Below are 27,375 nucleotides of genomic sequence, written 5' to 3' on the forward strand. Positions count from 1 at the left end.
TATTTTCATTTAAGTAGAGAAAATAAAACTATTAGCTTACTGAAAAGGATCAGCCTTCTGAGTGATATGACATGGATCAACTTTAATTTCACTCAAGAAACGTAATTTTTAAAAATAAAAATTTTCATTGGAATTTCAAATCAACTTTGCTTTTTACAGTGAAAACCATTGTTGTCAACTGCAAACAATACACAACAGGCATTTTGTGAAGCTATTTCATTTCAAAGATACCTAAAAAAGTGGATAGCACACTGAAGCTAAGAGTACCAGCCTTAAAGTCAGGTGGCCAGGCTTTGAATCTTAGGTTCAGGCAGCAACATTTCTGAGATTCTAGGGATAATATTAACTATTTCACAGGGCTGTAAAAAAAAATTAAAGCACTTAACATTGTGTCTGCTGTCCTCTAAGTACTCAACAAATTCAAGTATTCTATAGCAAACAAACTTTATTTTTCCCTCTGAAGTAAAAGCAAAATCCTATACTCACCTGCCTTGTATTTTATCAGTACTACAAAATAAATCCAAAACCTTTTACCATCACTCGATAGCATAAGTAACAACAAAAACCCCAAAGAGTAATAATTATTCCAATTTCATACACATTAAATGATGGTATTGCAAATATAGCTTCTGATCCAAATAAAACAAATGGAAAATGGAACTCACATTCACACAGACAATTACATACATACTAAATAAAAGGAGTAACTAGATAAGCAGAAATCACAAGACATATGTCAAAGATCTGAGTTTTAGCCTAGAGACTGTCATTTGCTACCAGTATTAACCTTGGCAACTTGCATTTAATTACTTTAAGTCTCAGTTTCTTCATTTACAAAAGAGGGAGAAAGTGTCCTACTGCAGAGAATAGTTGGGAAGATTACAGGCTGGACTGTATGAGGAGGCTTCTTAAATCTGGGATACAAGGCCTCCTGAGAAATGTTCATGTAGGCCTATGGGATCTGAGATTGTCAGTAGCTTCCCATAAATCATCAATTACTTGAACCACAAAATATTATGAAATGTAGGTTTGTCAAAATGCTTCAAAATCTTTAAAGCTACAAATGATTTTAAAGTCGTGTTAAACTTCCACGAATTACAGTGTTCTGGGAGAATGAGAGATTTAATTTTGTAAGAATTTTAATATTTCATAAATATGGAAGAAAGAGAATTCTTATATATGTAAAACTAAACCACTGTCTATACCTACAGCCTAGGAAATTCTGTCAAACAAGACCGAGAAACTCACTGGTGATTAGAGAGACTATTTTTAATGTAAATTTGCCTGACAACTGTTGTGATAACTGGTTTAGCGCTCGCTCTCTCTCTCTCTCTGTGTATGTGTGTGTGTGTGTGTGTATGTGTGTATTACTGTACTCACTTCCTAACTGGCCCTCCTCCAACATATTTTCCACACTGCAGGCAATGCTCTTTGTAAAAGGTAAATCTCTTGGCTAAAAACTTATAATAGTTTTCTATTTCATTTAAGAATAAAGTCTGAATTCCTTTCTATGGTTTGGAAGACTGCATCAACTGGCTCCGGTGCATCTGACCAATGTTATCTCACATCATTTAGTCCTTTGCTCACTCATTACGCTCCAGCCAGGCGATGTCCAACAGAAATGTAATGGGAGCTACCAATATAACTTTAAATTTTCTAGTAGCCACACTTTTACAAAGTTGAAAAAAGGTAAAATTAATTTGAGTATATTTTATTCAACTCAACATACCATGGTATCAATATGAAATCACTATAAAATTCTTAAGATACTTTACATTCTTTTTGTAGTACTAAGTCCTTCCTCCAAGTTGGGGTGTATTTTACGCTTACAAACTACCTCCATTCAGAAAAGCTACAGGTGGCTTGTGGCTTGTAGCTTCTTCACTGGACAGTACAGCTCTAGCTACACAGACTTCCCCGGATCCCAGAACACCAACATTGCTCTCTGGTCTCTGGCATCTCTGTGTGTGGTTCTCTTTTTTGAGAAAGTTCTTTCTCGCTTTCTTATGGCTGGCTCCTTTGCCTCCTTCCCCAAACTCGGCTTAAATATCACCCGCTAAGATAAGTCTTTCCCAATGACTTCAGGCAAACCATCTCCCCACTTCTTCCCCAGCAGAACACCTCGGAGATCACAGTTGTCTTAGGACTTCTCTCATTCTGTCATTTTTTGTGCTTGCTTTCCTTGCTTTTTAAATATTTGTTTATCTCCTGTTTTCCACCACTAGACTGTAACTATTGCTCCACGAGAACAAGGACGACTTTTATTCTGTTCACCATGGGCACATCTGAGATACTGAATTTTTGCTAAATATAATAATTGCATGCCATTACTCTTAGTTGCTCTCTGACCACTTCTATACATAATATTCAGAAACAACTGGGAGCATAATATACACACAAGAAAACAACAAATATATATACAGTTATTTAAGTTATAAGCCAAATAAAGACACTTACAAGATATAATTGATTGAAAAATTCTTCTTATTTTCAAGTAAGATGCTTTTATAAAGATAAAAAAATCACTTTATTAAAAATTACAAGTACTATCCAATAAAAAATAAAACTTTACTTAAACTCAAACCAAATCATAAGGCATTTCGAATATTTCTCCCTTTCCTGCCTTCCTGAGAAAGGTACTGTGTTAATTGCTATTCATTTGGCATTCACACTTATAAAGTCAGATCACCCCACTCTCCTACAGATCTACAAAAAATCTTTAATTGCCAAGAAATTTTTACAATTAAAGGGAGAAAAAAGTCAGGAAACTATGAGTGATACTTGAAGGAAGATAAAGTTTGGTTAAGATTTAAACAAATTAAATTTTACCTTATCTGCTCTTAACTTTCATTTTCCAAATCATTTATTATAATTCTAAACTGAGATTCACAGTTCCTTCAGACACATGATACTTTCAAGAGGAAAGGTGATCACTGACAATTATGCAGTTTTTGATACATATTTTAATAAATTCAGTACAAATAAAAGTCACATAACCGATCATGACAAAGAATATACACTTTGGGAGAGGAAAAAATATGACTAAAGTCACAGACCATTATCTACGTTAAAATCTGAGAATAAATTAATAGGTAAAAAATAGAAATAAATAGTTGGATACAGCTCCCATATTATGGTTACCTAGTCAAGTCATCTGTTATTAACAGCAGGATAAAAAAATATATCAGTAGAGGACATGGCACACTTACACGTAGACACACAAACCCACAAAAATAATCATTATATATATTATTTATATTATCCTTGAATATATATAAAAATATATTTTTATATTTATATGTACACATTTATATATATATATACACACACACACACAATTTATCTATAATTTGTATATACTCCAGGTATTATACATTTGTCTTCTCATTTAATCCTCATAACCTAAAGAGGAAGACACTAAAATATTCCCCATTTTGCAGATGGGGAAACTGTGGTATAAAGAGGTGAAATAATTTGCTTGCAAACTTTGCCCAACTGTTGAACTAAAGAACCAGGCCTGGAGATTTATTTTCCAGTAATTGCAGGGAAAGGGTTAGGAACAGTTTAACCACCATTCCTATGACTTGTAAGCTTATAAACTTAATTTTGAGCATGAGACAGCCATGGCTCCAAACCACATCACTACTGTCTAGTAGTTTCTCCAGTATCTCTGTGTTTGGTCAGTTTGGCTTTCTGATCGTGTCTTTAGTTCCTTGTTCATTTCTCTACTGGAAATAAGACCAAGTCATGAACGTAGCCCATGTGGATGAAGACCTGACCCACCTATAGCTAAGTCTGTCAGCACCCTGAACTAGGCATGTGATTTTTGGATGGACCTTCTCAGTCTTTAACTTGAATATTTACCTGACATGTACTGCTGGGACCTATCTGCAAACCCCAGCTCCAACCCCACGAGTCTAATCTCTCCATGAACAATCTGAGTTAGAATATTTCTTGAATTTCTTGAAAAGTCAGCATTTAATTATCACTGAAGGAGGCAAGCATTGCCCTTTGGTGGTCTCCACATAGCAAGAGCCTCAACTGGCTGCCCTCCTCTGCAAAGTCATGACTATATTATTAAAGAAAACACTGCCACAGATATCAAATATCAACAGACTATATAATGTGTTTGTGACTGTGCTACGGTTGACCCTTGAACAACACTGGCTTGCACTGTGTGGGTCCACTTACAAGCAAATTTTCTTCCATCTCTGCCAATCCTGAGACAGCAAGACCAACTCCTTCGTCTACTTAATGTGAAGATGATGAGGATAAAGCCTTTATTATGATCTACTTCCACTTGGCAAAGAGTAAATATATTTTCTTTTCCTTATGGTTTTCTTCATGACATCTTCTTTCCTCTAGCTAACTTTATTATAAGAATATAGTATATAATACATATAACATATAAAATATATGTTAATCAACTGTTTTAATGTTATTGGTGAGGCTTCTGGTCAACAGTAGGCTATTAGTAGTTAAGTTTTGAGGAAGTCAAAAGTTAGATGCAAATGTTTTAACTGCACAGCGGCTGGAGACTCCTAATCCCCACATTGTTCAAGGGTCAACTGTATTCACAAGTTTATTTCAATATGAAACGAGAGAGAGAGAAAGAGAGAGAGAGAAAGAGAGGCAAGTTCTTGCTCTGTTGTCCAGGCTGGAGCGCAGTGATTCAATCACAGCTCACCCACAATCTTGAACTCTTGGGCTCAAGCAATCCTCTCGCCTCAACCTCCCAAGTAGCTAGGTAATTTTTAAATTTTTAGTAGTGATACGGTCTTACTAAGGTTGCCCAGACTGATCTTGAACTCCTGGGCTCAAGCAATCCTCCTACCTCCGCCTCCCAAACTGCTGGGCTTACAGGGGCCTTGAGCCACTGTGCCTGGCCACTAATTTTACAGAAAGTTTTCTTCTCAATTTTTGACACTTTACTGTGGCTACGGGAATAAAATGTGACTAATATAAACCTAACAATTACTATTTCAGAAGCATAAAACTGAACAAAGAGTTGATACCATGTTAAAAAAATAATCACTTTTTTAAAAGCTAGATGATTTGTGTTTTAGCCCTGGCTCAGGTCCTAAGCAGTTTTACAACAGTGGCTGAGTAGGAACTTGCCTAAAGCCCAGTGTTCTCATCAGGTAAATAAACTCTTTATAATAATTCCTAAGGTTCCCACTGCTCAAGAACTCCAGTCCAAGCCTAGCTAACACTGGATACCAAATACCACTGCACGCTCATTTACTGAACTTACGGATGTGTCACCCACATAAAGTTGTTCTCATGAATGTCTTCCATCTCATGGCTTAAATTAATAGTCATAATAACATATCAAATGTTTTTCTCTGTAATTTAATGGACCTAGATATATCTGACTAAAATTAACAGGTAACTTTGCTGGATGTTTAAAACAATTTGTTGATATTGGTTAAGAAGCATAATGTACCTAAACTGACAAGATGAAACTCTTAAGAATTAGATTTCACAGCTGAACAAAATTCAACAACACAGTAGATCTGCATATGAGGGAAAAGAACAGAGGCAACTTGAGGTGAAGAAGAACTCGAAGCACACATTTGGAAGAAGTACACTTTAAGACTCAGTCACTTGAATTACTCCGACTGAAAAACAATTCCATAAACACCATTCAGAGGTTGATTCTAAAACACTGAATTCCTGTTCCTTCAATACCTAGAGTACTTTCAAAAGAGCAACTGATGTAAAACCTCACTACAATGAGCACTGCACAAATTGAAACCATAAATAGCCAAGAGAGAAGAAAATAATCTAACAGGGTGGGTGAGAAGGGAGGGCGGTTGAGTATTCCTTATTCATGTGTTCAACAAATATTTATTAAGCAGTTATTATGTGCCAAGTACAGTGTTAAGCATTGTGGATACTCTGATAAACAAAATATAGTCCTTTCCCATTAAAACAATCTTCCACTCCATCAAAAAGTAAATATGAAAAGGGAAAAAAAAGGAAAATATCAATTTTCTCGACTTGGTATCCTCTTTTAACTTCCCCATCTTACTTGGCTAATTATTAACCATGTGTATGCCATGTATTTCTTTTGAGAAAGTGAAAGATTCTAAAATCTTCAAAATTTGTAAAGTAATTACAAAAGCAAAAACTATAAGTAAAAAGAGTTTAAGAGCATGTTTTATTCTGAAAAATAAAATATTCTGATTTTTAGTTCTATAGTTTACTTTTCCTCTACAATTTCTGATATGTTTTTTCAATAAGAAGAAAACTCACAAAACTAGGTGTACGAAAATACAGTACAATAATTTTGATGCCTATATCCAATTGAAACAAAATGTAATAGTCCGAATTGTATGAGGCAGTTCAAAAGTTCTTTGAAAACATCCCCTTTATAGATAATATGACCTCAAATAGTTCATTTTAATCAATGTTTTATGTCACAGAGTGATATATTTATTATTGACAGGTGCTTAAAAATGCTTCTTCACTTGGTCATTTTCTATAAAAGTATCTGCAAGCCAGTCTAGACCAATGTTTATAGCTTGTGATTATACAGATCTGTACCGGAATGTCTTCAGGACATACAATTACTGTACACAGCACACTTATTCACACATTTAAATGGAAGTGAAATGTAATCTAAAAAAGGTAAAGCTATATACTAGTTTCAAGAATACAAAAGTAAACAATAGGAAACAACTTTCATTTCATCAATGTATTAGTATGAGGTACTTCGCTTCCTCTCTCTCCTAAATCAAGTGTTCTGATTGTAATCGAGGATCAGAATGGGGACAGAAGAGGGAAAAGGGCACCTGCCGTTCACATGTGGCAAGAGGCTTGGACAAGAGGAATTTCTTTTCTCCCCTCGCAGTACAGATTTATACACAACTGAAAAAGTGCAGCTATGACCACATTTTAAGAATGCCTAAAAATGCCCAGGGGTCCAACTCCAATCACAGACATTTTAATCACTTGATAAAATATTAAAGCATTTATTCTTTTCAAATGAAGTAATTCCAAATATTCCAAACTGTACACCACAAGTCTCTATCGGAATAACATTCACAGAAAAAAAAAAAACTGTAAGAAATGTGCAATTTCCTTTTCTACAACAGAATAAACCATACAATGTTTATGTAAATCAAGCTAGCAAAAGAATAAGGTAAACAACACATTTTTTAATTTCCTTAATACAGCTGAAGGTGGTGTAGTGGCCACTCCACCTCTTTTCTTTTTTGAATGAAAATCTCTTTCCTGTCCTCTGCAACATGTTATGGAGGACCTTTAAGAATATAATGTACTGAAGCACAATTTAAAATAATTTACAATAATTTTCCAAACTATGTCCATAACCACCTCCACAACTGCTCCCACCTGATGGTTAAAATCTTACAGTATTAGCTTGAATTTCATCTCTGCCTCACATGTTTCAAGCAGGGAAGCAGATTTAGTGCCCCAGAACACTTTACAGGGTTTCATTATCAATCAGGTTATGTTCCCAGTGACGCTTTCAGTAAAATTATCTTATTCGAATGAACTCTCTCAGACTGAAGTAAACACAGCTGTAGCCCACTGCTCTCACATACTCTCCATTCATTTATTTCCTTTTTCTTTACTTAGACTTACAGCACGTGCCATAGAAAGAGTACATGTTAAATATTCCTGGAGTGTCACAATATGTAATACAATAAAACAGATTACAGCCCTACCTTTCTTTCACAGCAGTAGTGCCAAGCACAGGTACACCGGAGCAATCAATTTGTTCTGCAGACAGTAAGGCTTTCATAGAATACTAATGTAAAATCTCTTTTCTTTCTCCTTTGCCTTGACTCCCCAATGCCCAGGTCCCGACCAATACAAGGAGGAGGGCGGTATGTCTTCTGCTGAGATAACCACAACTACTAATCAAGTATACGTGTACAAGGGCACAGGATTAAACCTCCACCAAGCTTGAGTCAGGGTTTGAGAGCAGCTAAACACATGCACAGCATGGTCAAAATGAAACACACACACGCGCCCGCACACACACACGTGCCATGAAAATATAGATGTGTCTACTTCGGTGAACTAATTCATCACACTTTATCATGCCTCGTTTTTTTGGTTTTTTTTTTTTTTAATCTCAGGGGCATAAAATTACCTCCTGTTGAACTGAGGACTTAGATTCAAGTGCCCAATGATTGTTTTTCCAGAAATGAGAACCATGATCTTTGTATTCAACTGTTAACCATTTTTAAAACTAGGCATTTTTCTTAATTGTACTATCCAGTGCCGTTTTACATGAATTTATCATTTCAGGTATTAACATAGGGTTAATAGACTCGGCATGGATTCTGAAGATTTTACACTTAAAAATGTACTGTAATAGCTCAAGTCGACTTTCTCAAGAAAAGCATGTGCATTACCAGTAACAACACATACAACAGATTTTCATGTATCTTGAAGTATTTACATTATGAATAATCCCAAGCTATTTGAAAAATATTTTCAGGTCTCAAAAATTATTTAAAAAGTACCTTTAACACTTCATAATTATGGCCTCACGGTGGTATGGCTGATCTTATAAATCTAGAGTTCTGGGGTTCTTTTCAATTATACATTTTCACTTGGCTTATTTTTCTTTTATTCAAAATATGAAAAGCTATGCCAATCATTGAGTAGGGGAATGACAGACGTTGTTAAATGTTTTTTAACAACATACATTGCCACATTTTAATTTGCCTGCCTTAATTTTCAAACAACTCTTGAAAAGTATTGATAGTTAAGGGGCTGCAAACTAAGCAAAAATTAAGAACAAAATACTCATAATACTCAAAATACTGAAGAAACTTACTAGGAGGCATCCTACACCAATTGTTTTCATGTAAACAATTGTTCTAACACTGCTAAAATACATGTGTCTCCTTTTGCACTTTTTCTATTTCTTAAAAAAAAATCAGTAGGAACAATTAAGAAATACTAGGGACTCAATGAAAAGTATTGCAATAACGTTTAATCGATACTGATGCATTTGTCCTTGACACACTGACCATGTCATCAGGCTACTGTCATGTGATATCATGTCATTTCTCCACCTGGCTCATGACCTTGTCCTCTAAATGACCTAACGCTTCTCTCAAGTAGCAGGAGGCCCCTCCCCGCTGTCTCAGCAAGGTCGAACGGGTCAGCGTGTCCTCATCTATAATCCACCACCATTTGTCAGCAGGGAGGCTGGAGGAGGCAGGCTTGCTACAAGGGGAGAATGCCCAATTAGGCAGCTGTCACACAAAGCAGAGGCTGCAAAATTATCCCCTGTCAAAAGAAAGAGCAGCTGCGGGTGCCAATTACAGCAACCTTTCAACCCTTTAGGTACTGGAAACTACACAGAAGTAAATGAAGAACAATTAGTGATAACAAATCGATGAATTAGGACAGTAAATTAGAAATTACTAGCAGGTGAGCTTGGGTCATACATGACATTTAGGGCACACCAGACTCCAGGCAAGGGCAGGATGCTATGAATCACACTAACCATTTCCTTGCATATAGATTTCCCCTCCAATACTTTCTTTTTGCAAATCTGAAATCTTTAAAATACCCTTATCTAAAACTATGGATTTTCACGGACCCCAAAAATTGTTTCTCAATAGGAGAAAAATCCTTCTCTAGTTCATTCTAACTTGTTCTTACACAGTCCATCATGTTATTCCCTCAAACAGATTTCTTCAGTGCGGCCCACAAATCCAAAATATCAATTTAAATCATCACACTTAAAATATTGTACTTGTCCTGATTCTACTTCAGTCAAAAAGCAACTGGGTATAAATTCTGAGAAAATTGTTTTGCTAATATCATAATGTTGAAGGTAACTTTCTCTACACAATGTCATTTGGTGGACAAAAAAATAACTGCCACGTGTGCTTCTACACACAATATACATAAAGAAAATATCAACCACAAAATTACTCTTAGATTGTTCTGCTCCAATCCTGCAGAGGTGATACACATTCAGTCTCAAGCACAGAAAGCCAACGCACTTGGACTTTGTCCAACTAATGTATTTCGTAGTTAACATTCGCAGGCAGCGAAGGAGGAACATGGGGAAACAAGCCGCAAGAACGGGAGCAGATCCAATATGGCTACTGAGTGTTCATGGACATGGTCTCATTGTGCCTTAAAATGTCATGCGTGTTCAGAAACAACTTTCTTAAAGTTCATTTTTCACTAAGATTACTTTTTTTTTTCCCATAGAAAAAAGATGGTCTTCCTACACCAACTCTTTGAAAGCTGAAAAACCTGAATGATATGTGCTGTTATTTCTAAAGAGGCAGGAGAAAATTGCTCAACTAGACTTCCAAATCACAAATGGATAAAAGTGAGGAAGAGAGAAGGTGAGGCAATAAAGAAGCACTTTACTCACCCACCTCCAACACATTATAAATAAATCACAGTTGCCAGAGGGAAGAGTGTGTAATTCCTAGTTCCTAAGTCAAGCCATTTGATAATGCTTCTAGGAGATAGATGTCATGGGGAGAAAACATCTCCATTAAAAGTTTATCTGAGAATTTGATTTATAAATTATATTTCATCATTTTAAAACCGGGCATTTATAAATTCTCTGAAGTTTAGAATGCAACCCTCTAAAGTCAGACATACAGAATTCAAAGCAATGACAAGTAGATAGGAATGAAGGAGTTAATGCCTTTAGAATTCAGCTTCCATCATACATGGGTGACTATCTCTTTAAATAATTTAAATCCTCTCCATCAACTACAAAGCTGTTTTGAAGCCATTTAGCTTTGTTCTTTACATGTGTTCTAATTAAGAAACGACCTTGTCATCACACACACCAGAAATCCGGGATTATTTCCTACAGCAAAAATTCACAGAGCCCCCCCTAAAAGAGAAAAAGGGGGGTAAAAAAGACTTCTTCCTCAGTTCCTCACTAAAGGAAGTTGTTGGTTGGTTGAACGCTGAGGCAGTTTCACCGCATAATTTTTTTTGTTGTTGTTGAATGTCACAGGGCGGGTTAGTGTGACCTTGAGCTGCATCAGCAGCACAGCAAGGGTCGAGATGCCTGCAGGCGCCCTTGTACTGGATTTGCAAGACAAAAACCTTCAAACTGGCTGAAGGACATCTTAAATCTCTTCAAAGGTTTTCCGAACTAATCTGGGCTGCTCTTAGCAGGATCTGTGCCAGTGTGAGAAGCAAAATTAAAAACAAGGTCTTTGACAGGATGTTGTCTCCTCTTAACCCTTCCCAAGCAGAAGAGAACAAACCACCAGCATTCTGGAGAGAGGGTTTACCTAGAAGCATTCTTTCATAACAAATTATGTAAGCAGACAATCACAAAGAATGGGGCAGCTATTAGTTCCCAAAAGTAAACAACCCTTCCATTGTGCTTATTAAAGAATTCAGGTCGAATTCTTTCTGGACTATATTTCAGTGTAGCGAATGTAAAACTTAAAGCTCTATTTGTATCTTTCAGATTTGTAGCACAGTGATAAGTTAAGACTAAAAAATATTTCCATCAATATTTATCTCTAGAATTTTCATTTTTTAAAAAATATATGGTTTTAGTTGGTTAAGTCATAAACTTCATGCATACTGCATACAGCTTACTAAGATTACAGGGAAGGAAAATTACATTATTGCATGTTTACTAAATTTCTTATTCCCAACGTGATGAATTCATTCTTAAGACAGGAAAAAAAATCATTAGAACAGTGAAAGTGACACAAGTAAAACAAGGTAAGGTAATCTCGGTCTTGTTATAAAAACATCAGCATGACATTTGATGTTTTAGCATTACCAGGGCATGGGCCAAAAGAGAAAGTATTAATGCCAGTAGAGGGTGTTTGATTCCTCCCTGGCAATGCTCTCGAAATTCAATTTAGTAGCTAAAGTAGGCAAATTTTTAAATCACTACTCTAGAGCAACAAAAGGAAAAAGATGGATAAAATAGTCCTGGCTCTCAAGAAATAAATAGTCTGGTGGAACAAAGAGCTGTAATGTTTAAATCGCAATATATCCTAAAATCAGTGTGTCTCCATCTATAACATGCTGGTTTGTCACCATCAGATATAAGGTATGTCATGATTAGTTCTAAAGAGTATTTAGTGTAAGTATTCCGTGTCAGTACACAATTTAATAAGGTCTAAGAGGTTGCAAATTATTCCCTTTTAAAAAAACAGACTAAATAAATTCAAGATAACCTGGGTAATAACCACACTTTCACTCACTTGGATTCAGGTATGTTTTCCTAAACAGGACAGGAAAAGGACAGAGTAATAATACCTCATGAGTAAATAAGACCCGAGAGGGCACAGCGCTGGTGATTTTCTTCCTTAGACTCTGTGCCAAAGGAGAGAAAGTATACACTGTGCTAAATGCAATGACCGAAATATCTAAAAAGTGCTCTGGGAACACAGATAGGCTGTAACTAGGTTTTTTGGTTCATACGTGCACGTGCAGGTGGTGGTCAGTGATGGTTAAAAAATGAGTAAGGGCTAGCCAGGCAGAAGAGAACGGCAGCCATTCTAGGGTCCAGAAATAGCACTCAAAGGCAAGGAAGAGCTGAGTGTGACACAGGAAGCGTGGCAGTCCAATGGGAGTGGAGATTAGGCTGGAAATGCAACTGGGACCAAGGACTTCGAATCAAGGCCATGCCAAGAAGCTGGCCTTTATCTGGTGGGTTTCCTTACAAGCAATGGTATTATGAAAAGCATATTAGAAAAACAAAACCAGAAGCTATGGAGTTGTTGACAGCTTGGAGGGAAGAAGAAACTGTAGATTAGTCAGTGCACTACCATGGCCAAAATAAGGTAAAGGCAGGAGAATTGAAGAAAGAGACAGTTCTGGAAACAATGAAGGCTGCTTTGACTATTTAGAAAGCAATTTGTTTAACATAAACAGTGCTATAACATAGGGTGTTATTTCATAGCAACTTTATTAAATCAAAGATAAAAATGATAAAAATAATTACTATATCTCAAGCCTAGGTTTGATAAACACTGTGCTAAAAAATGATTTCTATAAAGTTTCAAAAAAGTAGTAATTCTTACAGGGGTGCTTTAAAGAGTCAGAATCAGATCCTGTTTGAAATCTGAATTCTGTACCTTTCAACTATCAAGTATTAGGTAAGGGTTTTGCTTACTAAGACAGTAATATGTACCTTTTCAGAACAGTGTGAGAGCGTATTTCCCTTGGCTATAAAACAGAGATGTCCGACTTAAATTATAGTGTGGTTCTTGGAGCTAAGAGTTCTATCCAACACTAATGGGGAAAAAAAATTAACTCAGCAAACATTTATTGAGTCTCGACTATGTTTAAGACACAGAATTAAAAAATAAAAACTACCCAACATTCTATCAGCTTCATGTTTTTAGATGATCACTCATAATGATATCAAGTCCCCAAATTCCAGCTTGCAAGACATCATCACACAATAAAAAGACTATGAGTAAAAAGAATATGAAGCTGTCAGTAAATCAAGTGTCGGAACTAGCAGCCATCTTGGTATTCCCATCCAGCTGAAAGGTACACAATGCATTCCCAGAACTCTCAGGGAAGACCCAGTACCAATGTAATTTGAAGAGAGTCGTCAAATACTGTAGAGACTGACTGTCCCGCTAAAACCTCAGAAAGAATTTAACAGAGTATCAGCCAAGGTAAGAGGGCAGGGAGTAAAACAGAACAGGAGTCACTAGGGCCAAGTAAATATCTGCTAGAGAGCAGACTGTACTCTCAGAAAAGGACCGCCAGCATCAGGGATCAGGTTGAGGCAAGTGGAGGGGAAGGTCACGCAAAGGAGAGAAGGAAAGACTTGAGGGGAAGCTTAGTCAATCCTGCAAAATAACACATCAACTTCATTTTGTGAAATTATTTTTTTAAATGACCAAACCTCTGAAACCTCTGGAGTTGGGTGAATCACCACAGAAGTATTAGAAGGTACACAAATCATAAAAAGGACTTGACAGTCAGGGTTATTGACAGGGCACAACTAGGAATGACCTTACCGAGTATCCACAAATAAAATGACTTCTCCTTGAGTAAGCATCTCTGTCTTACAGCTGCCAAGCCAACGCTGGCAATAAGTTCCAGCACATTCTAGGTCTAGACATTAATAGAAAAGTGGGTAATATGATATGCCGTGCAGTTATTAAAAAAAAACCTTATTAATCTACAAACACAAAAGCAAGGTTAACATTATTGGAATAGAAAAACAGAAGATTCTGTTCGCAATTAGACAAGTGAATTGCCATAACACAGCAGTTCTCAAAGGGTGGTCCAAGGATGCCAGGGGTCCCCATGACCCATTCAGGAGGCACACGAGGTAAAGACTACTTTCATAATACTAAATGTTATCTGGTTTTTGGTATCATTACTTCATAAGTATACAGTAGAGTTGTCTAGAGGCTATATATATGGAATGCATCCTTGTGTAACTCTTGTCTCAAATTTTTTCTCAGTTTAAATTTCTAATATGATAAACATCAGTTGATATGAATCTCATAAATAAATCTCTCTTGGGTCCCTGATAATTTAAGAACATAAAGGTGTCCTGAGGCCAGGTGCGCTGGCTCACGCCTACAATCCCAGCACTTTGGGAGGCTGAGGTGGGCGGATCATGAGGTCAGGAGACTAAGACCATCCTGGCTAACATGGAGAAACTCCGTCTCTACTAAAAATATAAAAAATTAGCCAGGTGTGGTGGTGGGCGCCTGTAGTCCCAGCTACTCAGAAGGCTGAGGCAGGAGAAAGGTGTGAACCCGGGACGCGGAGCTTGCAGTGAGCCGAGACTCCACCACTGCACTCTGGCCTGGGCAAGACAGCGAGACTTCGTATGGGGGGGGGAAAAGAAAAGTGTCCTGAAAGCAAAAAGTTTGAGAGCTACTGCTAGTAATAGTTAAAAAATGCAATGCTGCTTTTCTGCAAACATAATCTCTTCTTTCTAATTTCAGGAATTTCCACTATAATTATGGTAGATAAATATGGTTCTCTGTGCAGAATGTCCCTAAGACCAAGATGAGGAAAGAAAAGAAAGAACTTTCTAAAAAGATGAGTAGACTAAGGAGGATATGAAAAATCTCCCATCTCTGTAGTCTCTATTATTCTGAATTTACCATACAAGAAGTAACAAATGTACAAATATTTATAAAGAAGCTGCTATGTTGTTAAGAGCTGAAGTTACAAGGATAATGAAGTGATAAACCAGCCCTTAGAGGGCTCATGATCTCATCAGGAAAAAACAGAATCAACAACGTAGTGAGATACTACTGAAAAGAAGGCATGGACAAAGTGGAGAAAGCACTGAAAGACATGATTTTTGGGAGAAGACTGAGTTATAAGGCAGGGAACACCGTTTTTAGTGAAGGTGCTCTACAGAGGCTGCATATGAACTGACTCTGGGGACAATCAAGGCTTTCCCAACAGGAAAAGAAGCTTCAGTATTCTTTAGAAAGTAGGAGGACCATCAGCCCAGTCCAGGAAGCACAATGGCACAGAGTATGTTCTAGAAACTTTAAGTAATCCCCTCCAAGAATAAAAATTGCCAGTAATGACAAACGTTTATAGAACATGACAAAATAATTTGATGGCATGTTCTATAAAAGTTACAGATAATCAAATTTAATGATGAAAGGTGTGGACTTAGATTTTGTAGTCTTTTTAAAAACTTCTAATCTGTCATAGAAGCTTTTTTAAAAGACAATATAAGTGGGTTACTAAAGAAAATAAAATGGAAACAGACAAATTATTGGCCTTTACTGCAGATATTTTGAGAACCACTAGCTTGGAGGATGGTCTACAAGATGGCAGGTGGGGAGGGGGTGCAGAGACGGGCAGCAACAGCAGGAGACAAAGTTTCAAGCTAGAAGCTTACATAGACTTTACTGTGAACAATTTTTTAATAAATAAATGCAAAAAGGAAGCAAACGAGGTTTGAAAATTACTCATATACCTCTAATCCAGAATGAAGAAGATCTAAATAAAATGCATAAGCTCTGATGTTAGAATCAAACAATTTTCAGATATGCAAACCGCAGGCCACACTGTTGAAGGGCAAATGTAGCAGAGAATTAAGGAGACTATCAGGTTCACAACAGTTAATTTCAGTGAAAAAAGACCTGAAGAAGAGAAAGTAAGAAGAGAAAGTGTATTGACAGTTTGATCAACACTTTTAAAATTATTTGGATTACTTCACTTGAAACCTTTCATGGAAGAGAAAAAAAATTCTGAGTTGATATGGAGGCTTAGAATACAGGAATTTTGTAAAATCTAAGTTGATATGGAGGCTTCGCATAGAGCGACTTTATAAAATCCGAGTTGATATGGAGGCTCAGTCTAGTACGGATCTTCCTCTCCAAACAACGTAAGTTATATCAATTAAGATACTGAGTAAAAGACTTAAAGAAAAGTCAATTCTTTAAAGATATCAAATTAAAAAAAAAAAAGTTAATTGTATTAATGTTTCCCACAGTAACAGTAAGCTAGGATTAAGGAAGGTCTATTACTTTTCCGTGTTTGTTATGCTATTGCAGTTGCTGCATGATGTTTGATCAGACAAGTAACACAAGCAAGCTGGAGTTTCAGGAAGACCTGGTGGCCGTGAAAGACTGGAGCAAGGACGTCAGTGAAGAGGCCAGCACAAGAGCTCCAGATGAGAAATGGTAAGACTCTGAAGTAAGATGGTTGGCTGTAAGAAAGGGAATTAAGAGTGGATGGAAGCAATGCTGGAAACTAATAATGATACATTTGAGCCAAGCATACAGATTTTCTTACCAGGGTTATCCACAAGGCCAGGAAAACACTAGTGAGAAGGACAAATTGGTTTACGGCAATTAATTCCAACTAAGACAACTTACCCACACTATAAATTGATCTTTGTTTCACCAGTATCATGTTCCTACTAAAAATCTGGTGTGAAAGTTTAAACACATTTTACAAAGACTTATTTCTTAAACAAATTTAAAAAAATGACTTTGAGGAATATTTTATGAAGTTGGAAAGGCATTTCATGTACACAATTAGCCTACTTTACCAACCTTGTAACCCAACTCATCAGTACTGGCCCTTTTTTAAAAACAATTTTATATACATACTTTATGTCTGACGTGAAAGTTTTAAACTCAAGACATCTATTCTACTAAAATAGTTGTCAAAAATTTAATCAAACTAGAAAAAAAGTACAGTAGAGAACTCTTCCTAGTGGAAAATCGTGACATATAACAATAAAAATTCCGTTAGAGAAAATAGTACATTCAAGTGTTTAAGCTAAATTGATTTACAGTCATTCAGTTAACACTACCCAAGATATTCCCTGTTTTGGTATCAGCAATTTCTATCAAAATTAGCTAATAAATGCTAGACACTGAGATAAACAGCACAGAAAGTACATAAAGTCCTATAAAATATAATAAAGGGTGAATTAATTTTGTTAGTTACTCCATATGATGATTGTATCTCTTTCAAAAGAAGGAGCTAACAAAAGGGCAAGAGAAACATGGCCTAAGACACTAAAAGGTTTTTGAAACACTTCATTCTTTATTTAGTTTGCAATATTCAATTAATTACATTCTTTTTCCTCCCAACCCTTATCTTTGAGCTTTCAGCCAAAAAAAATTACTATACTTACAAATATAACATGAGTGTTTTGCAGGGTATGACAAACTATAGTAAAAACCTCATAAAACATTAGTTTAGAATCCTCAACTTGTCAAATACTCATCTCCTGAGATATACCAGATCCTCCTTTTGGAGAGACAGTCCACTGGGTTAATGAAAGGCTTATTGAAAAAGACATTCTATACTTTGAACCAACATCTCTCAAGCTTATTTGACCATATAAGCTTGGTCTGTTCGTTCAAAAGGAAAACCTATTTAAAATAACACATTTCAGAAAAAACACATTTGACATAATCTTTAAAATCTAAAAACATTTAAAAATATGTGAAAGGAATATAGAAAATCACTACTAGTAATTTGCTTGTATACATTTTTAGTTTTCAAAGTTGTTCGCCATACATTATAATGTCTTTTTTTTTTTTTTGAGACGGAGTCTTTCTCTGTCGCCCAGGCTGGAGTACAGTGGCACAATCTTGGCTCACTGCAACCCCAACTGCTGAGTTAAGCGATTCCCCTGCCTCAGCCTCCTGAGTAACTGGGACTACAGGTGCGCACCACCATGCCTGGCTAATATTTGTATTTTTAGTAGAGACAGGGTTTCACCATATTGGTCAGGCTGGTCTTGAACTCCTGACCTCATGATCTGCCCACCTCAGCCTCCCAAAGTGCGGGGATTACAGGCATGAGCCACCATGCCTGGCCGTCTTTATTTTTTAATCTGGAAGAAAAACCTAAATTTGACAATTTTCTAAGAACAACTCATTGGCTGTGTATATTTACCAGACGGCTACCTATAATTTACTCATCCAACTCTTAGTTGGATCCAGTGAGCATTGCTTATCCTTCTGGTTACGTGGTAAAACAAAGGTGTTGAAAATTAAGAACAACAACAAACCAATTATATCTTGCGGGGGGGGTGGTCACAGGAATATGCATGATTATAATGTTAATTTTAACAAAATTAGAAGTTCAGAAGCGGGGTTCAATATCAACTGTTGCATCAAATGTAAAAGCAGATTTCAGACTACCAACCAGTGATTAACACCTAATTATATCTGAGTAACAATTTTAGTATTTACAAATAATTGCCCCGTTGATTTTAAATTCCAATTTAGAGGTGAAACAATATATGAATACATGAAAAGTGACTTGCAACCAAATAATTATTAGTAATTTTATGCAGTCTTTTAAAAAATAATGTTTTAAAGATTTTCTTGATGAAATTACAAGAAAAGCTAAGCATTTAAGTGGGTGATTAAAATAACTTCATTACTAGGTTTTCTGAACATTATCAGAATAGTGAAGACAAAGCAGTTAGGATTATCCTTGGGACAACCATATGAGGCCTACAGGTAAAGAGCAAATTTGGCTCAAAGTTGCCGTTCCATTTTGGAAACACTGTGGTCAGCTAAAACATAGTGAATTTCAGCACACTGTATCTGCTCCCTCTCTCTGACTAGTTTTTCAGTTAGCTAGATGAAACTGAACTATTCACAACTGATTATGAGAACAATAATCAATCATTATGCCTTCATCTAGTTCACTTGGATTTCTCCTTCCCAGAAATAAGCAGCATAAGGTCCAAGAGCTTAAGACATGACAAATTCATTTAGGTTGTAGCTATACTAGAAAACAGGAGTGTTAATCCAAGTAGAATTAACCACTCACTCATCGTCTTTTTTGTTGCTCTGCCCACCTACTTGTGTTAATTTAATCCAATTACTTTATCATTTCTCAGAAATGCTAATAATGCTCTTTCTTTTGTAAGAGGAATTTTACATAATTCCAAAAGTAATCACTGGCCTCTACTATAATAAACACACAGTAATCAAACATGCTTTCTATCTTTCCTCGAAACAGTAATTAACTTTTTATCTGAAATCAGGGATTGCTGTTTTAGGATTTGTATTAACTGTCCATTTTCTCTAGTTTTTGATCAATCAAATTAAGTATTATCAACAAAAATACTATTTCTTCTTTCAAGCTTCCCAGTTCCTCTCTCTAGAAGTAATCTACACACTGAATTCTCAAGAATATTTTTCTCAATTTCTCTTACGGCATTTAACCTCTTTTACTGTTTGATTACATTATTTATCTACATTTATTCTTTCCATATAAGTTCCTTAAAGGAAGGACTGTACCTCATTCATTTTTTAAACCACATTGCCTGATGAAATAACTTGCACAGATGAAGCAGATAATACACATTTTGAATTAGAAGCTAATTTATACCTGAGAAAGAACTGTCTGAAATACATTAAAGTCATAATGATTAAGCCTTAAGAACTCAGGAAAAAAATATTCTCACCGTCTGTCTCCAAGCTCTGAGCCTCTGCTTTCTGAGAAAGAAAACTGAGAAGGCTGTTGAAAAGTAGCCCTGATGTCATCCGGAGTCTTCAGATTCCCCGTTCTCCTTCAGTCAAGTATGCATCTTAACAAGAGGGAAAAGATAGTTTGGCATCTATTCCAAACCAGATTCTGGAACACCTTTTGATAAAGTTCAAGTTAGCCCATTACCTTTTCTTGTTCAAGTTCGATGCAAAAGTAGTCATTTGACAGAAAATATCAATTGTTTATGAATGCTGGTTCATTAACAGAAAGCAACAGATCTTTGCTTTCCAGATAATAATCGATAAAAGTAGCTGCTTCAACAAAATAAGCTGTGAAAAAGGTTTATAGTTGCTAGGATGTGTTTATTACCCTTGGTTAATTTCAAATTTCTTAGCGTGCTGTGCTAAATTAATTTACGTACAAAAAATTAGAAATCCTCCTAAAGGTGCATTTCTTAAAAAAAAAAAAAAAAAGAAAGAAAGAAAAGAAAAGAGTAGCTATAGTTTTTCTTTCTTTCTTTTTTTTTTTTTTTTGAGACGGAGGCGCGCTCTGTTCCCCAAACCGGAAGGAAGTGGCCAGATCTCAGCTCACTGCAAGCTCCGCCTCCGGGGTTTATGCCATTCTCCTGCCTCAGCCTCCCCAGTAGCTGGGACTGAAGGTGCCTGCCACCTCGCCCAGCTAGTTTTTTGTATTTTTTAGTAGAGACGGGGTTTCACCAGGTTAGTCAGGACGGTCTATAGTTTTTCTTATATGGAACTTTTTCAGTTTCGAAATACCAAGTATGTAATCTTTGCAGCAAAAAAAATTGGCAATAAATATCAAATGCCCTATATCCATAAAAAGATTTACACAACATGTCCACAGCAGACTGATTTTTAATAGTCAAAAACTGGAAACAACTGGAATGCCCATCATCAACAGGTGAATGATCATATGGTATATCCATACAATATAATTTTACTGCTCAGTATCAAAACAGAATACACACACACATGTGGAAAATAAACATGGATGGATCTCAAAATAATTACCCTGAGTGCAAAAAGCCAGACAAAAAGAAACATATTTTGTGTGTTTTCATTTGGGTGAAATTCCAGAAAATGCAAATTCATCTATTGTGAAAGAAAATAGATCAGTGGGGTTGCCTGGGGATGAAGGATGCCAAAGGGAGGGATTACAAAGAAATGCTATCTTAATTGTGATGATGGTTTCACAGGTGTACACATATGTCAAAACTTGTCAAATTGTATCTTAAATATGTGCAGTTTATTATTCATCAACTATACCTCGATAAAACTGTAACAAAAATTAAATGCCTTAACATGTTACATGTCCCTTCATGCAGCAATCCCATGTCTAAGATTTCTCCTAAATTTAAAAAATCATGGAGGATAGGTGTAAATATTTAGCCGTAAGGATGTTCAAAATACATACTATTATATTTGTGCAGTGCATTGTATACAGCCATAAAATGTCAAAATGAAAAAATAAGAAATAGTTAAATAAACTACAGTATATTACATCATGGAATATTATATAGTCATTAAAGTATTATACAAGAAAATTAAATTATATGAAATTATATACTATATTAAGTGATAAAAACAGGAAACAACATTATTTCAGCATAACTGAATTTTTGTTTTAAACAAAAGTAAATGCAGTAATTATTTCTGCATTTAGAGGTAATTATTATTTTTTCTTTTTGATTTGTATTTTCTAATTTCTCTACAGTAAATACATATTACTTTTCTAACAAACACCACAAATAAAATGATGCAAATAGGAAAAAACTAAAATTGTCCACTCCCTAATACAAGTACAAAAACTAAGAGGCAGTACACATTACAGATGTAGTTCTGAGCTATCGCACGGCCACCAGCGGCACCCTACCAAACAGCTGTGGGAAAGAGACAGGTCTGACACATAAAAGGGAGCATCACTAAGTGAGTAATGCTTTACCAGTTACAAAATGCTATCATGGACATGACTGTATTTGATCTTCACAACTCAGTGAAATCAGCAGAGATTCCATTTCACAGAGGAGCAACGGATGGTGAGCGGGGCTGGTTAAGTCATATGCCCCGAATTATAGACCTTGGACTCAATCAAACCTTGACTATAAATTCAGATAGGAATTGTACGAAGAGTGAGAAACAAACACTTGCCCTGATTATATATACCTAGAAGGATGTGATCACACATCAACTTAACAATAGCCATATTTGCAACTACATGAGTACTTCTATTAGAACGTGGTAGGGACCTTGGGAATTTCTTAAGTCTCCCATCTCCAATCTCTGAAGCAATACTCAAGGCACGCCCATCTTCCCGTTATCAACATTATCTACCAATTCACTGAAATTCCAGTAGAATTTAATTGTTCAGTTTTCAATTACCTTTTTTCCTTCTTGACAAAAAGATTATAATCTTTTATTTTACAGTTGGAACAATAAAGTAACCATAACTATATTTAAGAAAGCTGGCCGGGCATGATGGCTCACGCCTGAAATCCCAGCACTTTGGGAGGCTGAGGCGGGTGGATCATGAGGTCAGGAGATCGAGACCATCCTGGCTAACACGGTGAAACCCCATCTCTACTAAAAATACAATAAATTAGCTGGGCATGGTGGCAGACGCCTGTAGTACCAGCTACTCGGGAGGCTGAGGCAGGAGAATGGCATGAACCCAGGAGGCGGAGCTTGCAGTGAGTCAAGATTGCGCCACTGTACTCCAGCCTGGGTGACAGAGTGAGACTCTGTCTCGGGGGGAAAAAAAAGAAAGAAAGAAAGGAAAGAAAGAAAGAAGAATAAAAAAGAATGCTGCAAATAGTAATCTCCAAATTGATTACTGGAACTTCATTAAAATATGAACTTGTGGGCTAAATCTTTTTTTGGTCTAGGTTCATAGATATGAAACCCTACAAACTGGCATATTCTATAAAGAAAACTACCAACTCCTGAGAAGAGTAAAAGAGAATACCTTTAGAGGAACATTATTATTATCATTATTATTTTTATTTTTAGAGATGAGGATCTCGCTATGTTGCCCAGGCTGGTCTCAAACTCCTGGGTTCAAATGATCCTCCCAAATGAGCCTCCCAAGTAGCTAAGTGCACCACAGTGCCCACTTAGAGGAACATTATTAATGAACTGGTCATTATCTGTTGATGACACCATAAGGCATCCTTACAGCTCCTACTCTTACCAACACTCCCAGAACTAAAAGACTTAACAGGTAATGATAACTATAGTTTACTGAGCAATTACTATGTCTCAAACATAACAATCAGCCTTTTACAGACATAATCTTTAAAAAACACTATAAGGTGATTATTATTATCCCCAGTTTGTAGATGAGGAAGCTGGGTTTAAGTTACCCCAAGTCACAAAGCCAATAAGGGGCTGAGGTGGAATGCAAATCCTAATATTTTGGAAACAGACAGGGCCTTGGCAGTTCTCTGGAACATAAATTCTGATTTTTCTCTACTACTGTTCATCTACAATGGTCTCAATTCAGGTACTGCAAAACACTTGGCACTAGCATATCAACTTAATGAGCCTACATTTTCCATGTAAAAAGTTAAAAGTATTCCAAGCCCACAATTTGTATTTGATATTTTGTCACATTCTAGAATTGTTTATGTTAATGGTTGGTCTCTACTAAAACATTATTATACTCCTCCTTTTGAAACAAATATATGACCACACAAAAGATAAATTAAAAGAATATTTAAATAAAACCAACAAAAGTTAACACAAAATACACTACTCTAACATTAATACTCAAAGTTTTCCTATATTAATAAGTGGGTAAACTAGCCTTCAGTTCAAGTCAGTGAAACGGAATATGCCAGATGTGTTCTGAATCATGACAAAAGAAGCATGTCTAATTAATAAGAAAATTTTAAATAACTTCATCATATTATGAAACATTATACAATCTTTAAAATGCATGTTTTCAAACACATCTATTTTTTTTAATAATGTGGTAAAATTATCAGAATACAATGCTAAGAAAGCAAGATACTATTCATCTGAGTTGAACAAACTGCCAAACAAATTAGAAAGGCAGACGCTACGCTAGGTGCTGGAATTACAACATGAATAAGACAAACACAGTTCCCATGGGAAAGAGACAAGAAGGAAACAGAAAATAAAATAATTGAAGATTTCAAACAAAGCAAGAGGTAGAGAGGAAGCTACTTTACATAAAGTGATAAGGAAAAGCAAAAGCTTCTCTGAGAAAATGACATTTAAGCTGAGAAGGTCCTAGTCATACAAAGAATAAAGTGAAGAGAATTTCCAATAAAAGCAATAGCGTATGCAAAGGACGTGCCTGCTCAAGGAACTGAGAGATGACCAAAGTAGGTAGTAATGAGCAAGAAGAAAAATGGTAACAAATTAGGTCAGAGATATGAGCATAAAGTACGATCTCAAATATGTTTTTTAATGTGTTACCCCACACACATATACACACACCATACTGAAGGGACAGAGAACACAATGATAACAGTGATAATTCTAGATGGTAGGAAAAGGAGTTGGGGTTATTTTCCCTTAATATTTCCACATGCTCCAAAATAGGCTGCATAAACATTACAATGAGAAAAAATATGGCTAGAACTTCCAGTCCAGTGTTGAATAGAAGCGATGATGACAAACATTCATGCTTTGTCCCCATTTTACGGAGAAAAAAAATCCATCTTCCACGATTAATTATTATACTGCTATAGTATAATACAGCGGTTATTCCCTCCTCCCTGTGTGTAGTTTTTGAGTTTTGTTTGTTTGCTTTTATCACTGATATGTTGGATCCTGTCAAATGATTTTTCTGTATCTATCGAGATAATCATGTGAGTTTTTACTCTTTTATGTGGGTTTTTGGTCCTTTATTCTATTAATAATATACATTTTATTGTTTCAGTGTTAAAACAATCTTTCCTTTCTAAGGTAATTGCCTACAACTAATCTATCATACTAATGGTGAAAGACTGAGTGCTTTCCCCACCTAAGATCTGAAGAAGACAAGGATATCTGATGTTTACTCAGTGCAACAAATATAAAGACAGATAGATTGAAAAAGAAGTTAAAATTATCCTTATATGCAGGTAACATGATCTTGCTTGTCAAAATTCTAAGGACTCTACAAGAAGCCCACAATAATTAATAGAAAAGGTTTAGAAAGGTTTATGATAAGATCCACAATCAACTGCATTTCTTTTTTTTTTTTTTTTTTTGGAGACAGAATCTTGCTGTGTCGCCCTGCCTCAGCCTCCCAAGTAGCTGGGATTACAGGCATGTACCACCATGCCTGGCTAATTTTGTATTTTTAGTAGAGATGGGATTGCACTATGTTGGTTAGGCTGATCTCGAACTCCTGACCTCAGGTGACCACCCACGTCGACCTCCCAAAGTGCTGGGATGACAGGCATAAGCCACCACACCTGGCCATTAAATTTATTCTGAAGCTTTATTCTTTTTGTTACTCTTTTGACTGAATGGAATTTATTTTTGGATGGTTTGTTGCCAGTATATAAGAAATGCAGCCGGGCGCGGGGGCTCACGCCTGTAATCCCAGCACTTTGGGAAGCAGAGGCAGGAGTAAAACATACGCACTCAAAACTACAAAACACTGTTGAGGGAAATTAAAGAAGACTTGTTTACTGGAATGAAGATTCAGTTGATTGAAAGATTCAATATTACTAAGACGTCAATTCTCCCTACATTGATCTACCTAAATGCCATCGTAATCTTTTTCTAGAAATTGGTCCTAAAATACATATGAAAGTATAAAATACCAATAAAATTGAAACAACTATGAAAAAGTATGAAGCTGCAGGACTTAAACTTATCTAATCTCAAAGCATGCTATAAAGCTATATGGTAACCAATAGTGTTGATCCTGGCATAAAGATACACATATAGGTAATGGAACAGAATAGAATCCAGAATAAACTCCCATTCATAGTAATTTAATTTTCGACAAATATGCCACTGCAATTAAAATAATAGTCTTTTTAATACATGGTGCTGGTACAGCTAGATGTCCATATGTGAAAACAAATAAATAAGGGTAAACCTGTATCTCTGAACATACAAAAATAACAACTCAAAATGGATTAGAGCCTGAATTGTAAAAATTAAAACAGAACTTCTAGAAGAAGGAATAGGATAAATTCTTATGAACTTAAGTTACAGAAAGATTCCTTAAATAGGACAACAAAAGCACAATCCATTTCAAACAATGAAAAACGGAATGTCATCAAATTGAAAGACCATCCACAGAATGGAAGAAAATATTTGCAAATCATATAATTGATGAAGTACAGTATACAGCATATACTAAAACCCTTTGAAGTCAGCAATAAGATAAACTGGCCAATTTTTTTTTAATGGACTAAAGATTTAAAGGTACTTCACCCAAGAAGACATGAATGTTTAGTAAACACATAAAAAGATGCTCATTGTTTCTGTCAAAGACATGAAATATTAGTAAAATCACAATGAGATCACATGTCACACTCACTAGAATAGTTACATTTAAAAAAAAAAAAAGACTGAAAAAACTCGAAGGTTGCGGAGGACAGGAAGAAACTGAAACCCTCCTCCATTGCTGGTGAGAATGTAAAAACGGCATAACCACTTGAAAAACAGTTTGGTGGTTTTTCACAAGTTAAACATACATGAATGTATACCCTTGCAATGACTGACTAATTTTACACTGGAGTACCTAACCAAGAGAAATGAAAATATATGTACACAAAAAAATCTGTCTACAAATGGCAATATCAGCATCAATCATAATAGCCAAAAACTGTAAACAAACCAAATACCCACCCACTGGTAAAGTCAAGCATAAAGCGGGAACCAACAAAAAAGGGAATGAACTAATGATTCATAGAACCAAGGATGAACCTCAGAAACTTAATAGTGAAAGAAGCTAAATACAAAAGATATCTATATTGTATGATTCCAAAAAGATATCTATATTGTATGATTCCGTTTATATACGAAATGTCTTAAAAAGCTGAATTGTATGTAGAGAAAGCAGATCACCTCCTGGGGCAGGAGAAGACGCAGAGATTGGAAGTGGGAGTGAAGGACTCTGTGGACACGTGAAAATGTCCTAGCGCCGGACTGTGGTGATGGTTGCAACATCTGAGTGCATTGACTCAAAGCCTTCAAACTGAACACTTATACAGTGGATGAATTGCTTGATACATGTAAATTATACCGAAATAAAGTCATGAAAAATAAAAACAACATATTACATACAAAATCATAAATTGATTTAAAATGAGTCTAATGTACTGACAAAGGTCTAATATCCAGAGTTTACAAAGAGTTTAAACAAATTTACAAGAAAAAAAAACATTAAAAGATGGGCAAAGATATGAACAGACAGTTCTAAAAAGAAGACATTCATGCGGCCAGCAAATATATATATATATAT

At 35.9% G+C, this 27,375-nt stretch overlaps 1 protein-coding gene across 3 annotated transcripts in view; it reads right to left on the reverse strand.

Annotated features, from left to right (window-relative positions):
* Nucleotides 1-27,375, reverse strand: part of NRIP1 (nuclear receptor interacting protein 1) — a 102,480-nt gene that overhangs the window by 30,528 nt on the left and 44,577 nt on the right. The window contains exon 3 of one of the 3 annotated variants that reach the window (XM_012001956.1): nucleotides 19,898-20,020. The exons of 1 other annotated variant lie outside the window; for it this stretch is intronic. The gene's annotated coding sequence lies outside the window, so the exon portion shown is untranslated. Of the gene's footprint in view, nucleotides 1-7,694; nucleotides 7,886-19,897; nucleotides 20,021-27,375 lie in introns of those variants that run through there. One more of the 3 variants, XM_012001958.1, reaches the window with a different exon arrangement.

Source organism: Mandrillus leucophaeus, unplaced genomic scaffold (genome assembly GCF_000951045.1).
Source record: "Mandrillus leucophaeus isolate KB7577 unplaced genomic scaffold, Mleu.le_1.0 Scaffold671, whole genome shotgun sequence".
Lineage (NCBI taxonomy): Eukaryota > Metazoa > Chordata > Mammalia > Primates > Cercopithecidae > Mandrillus > Mandrillus leucophaeus.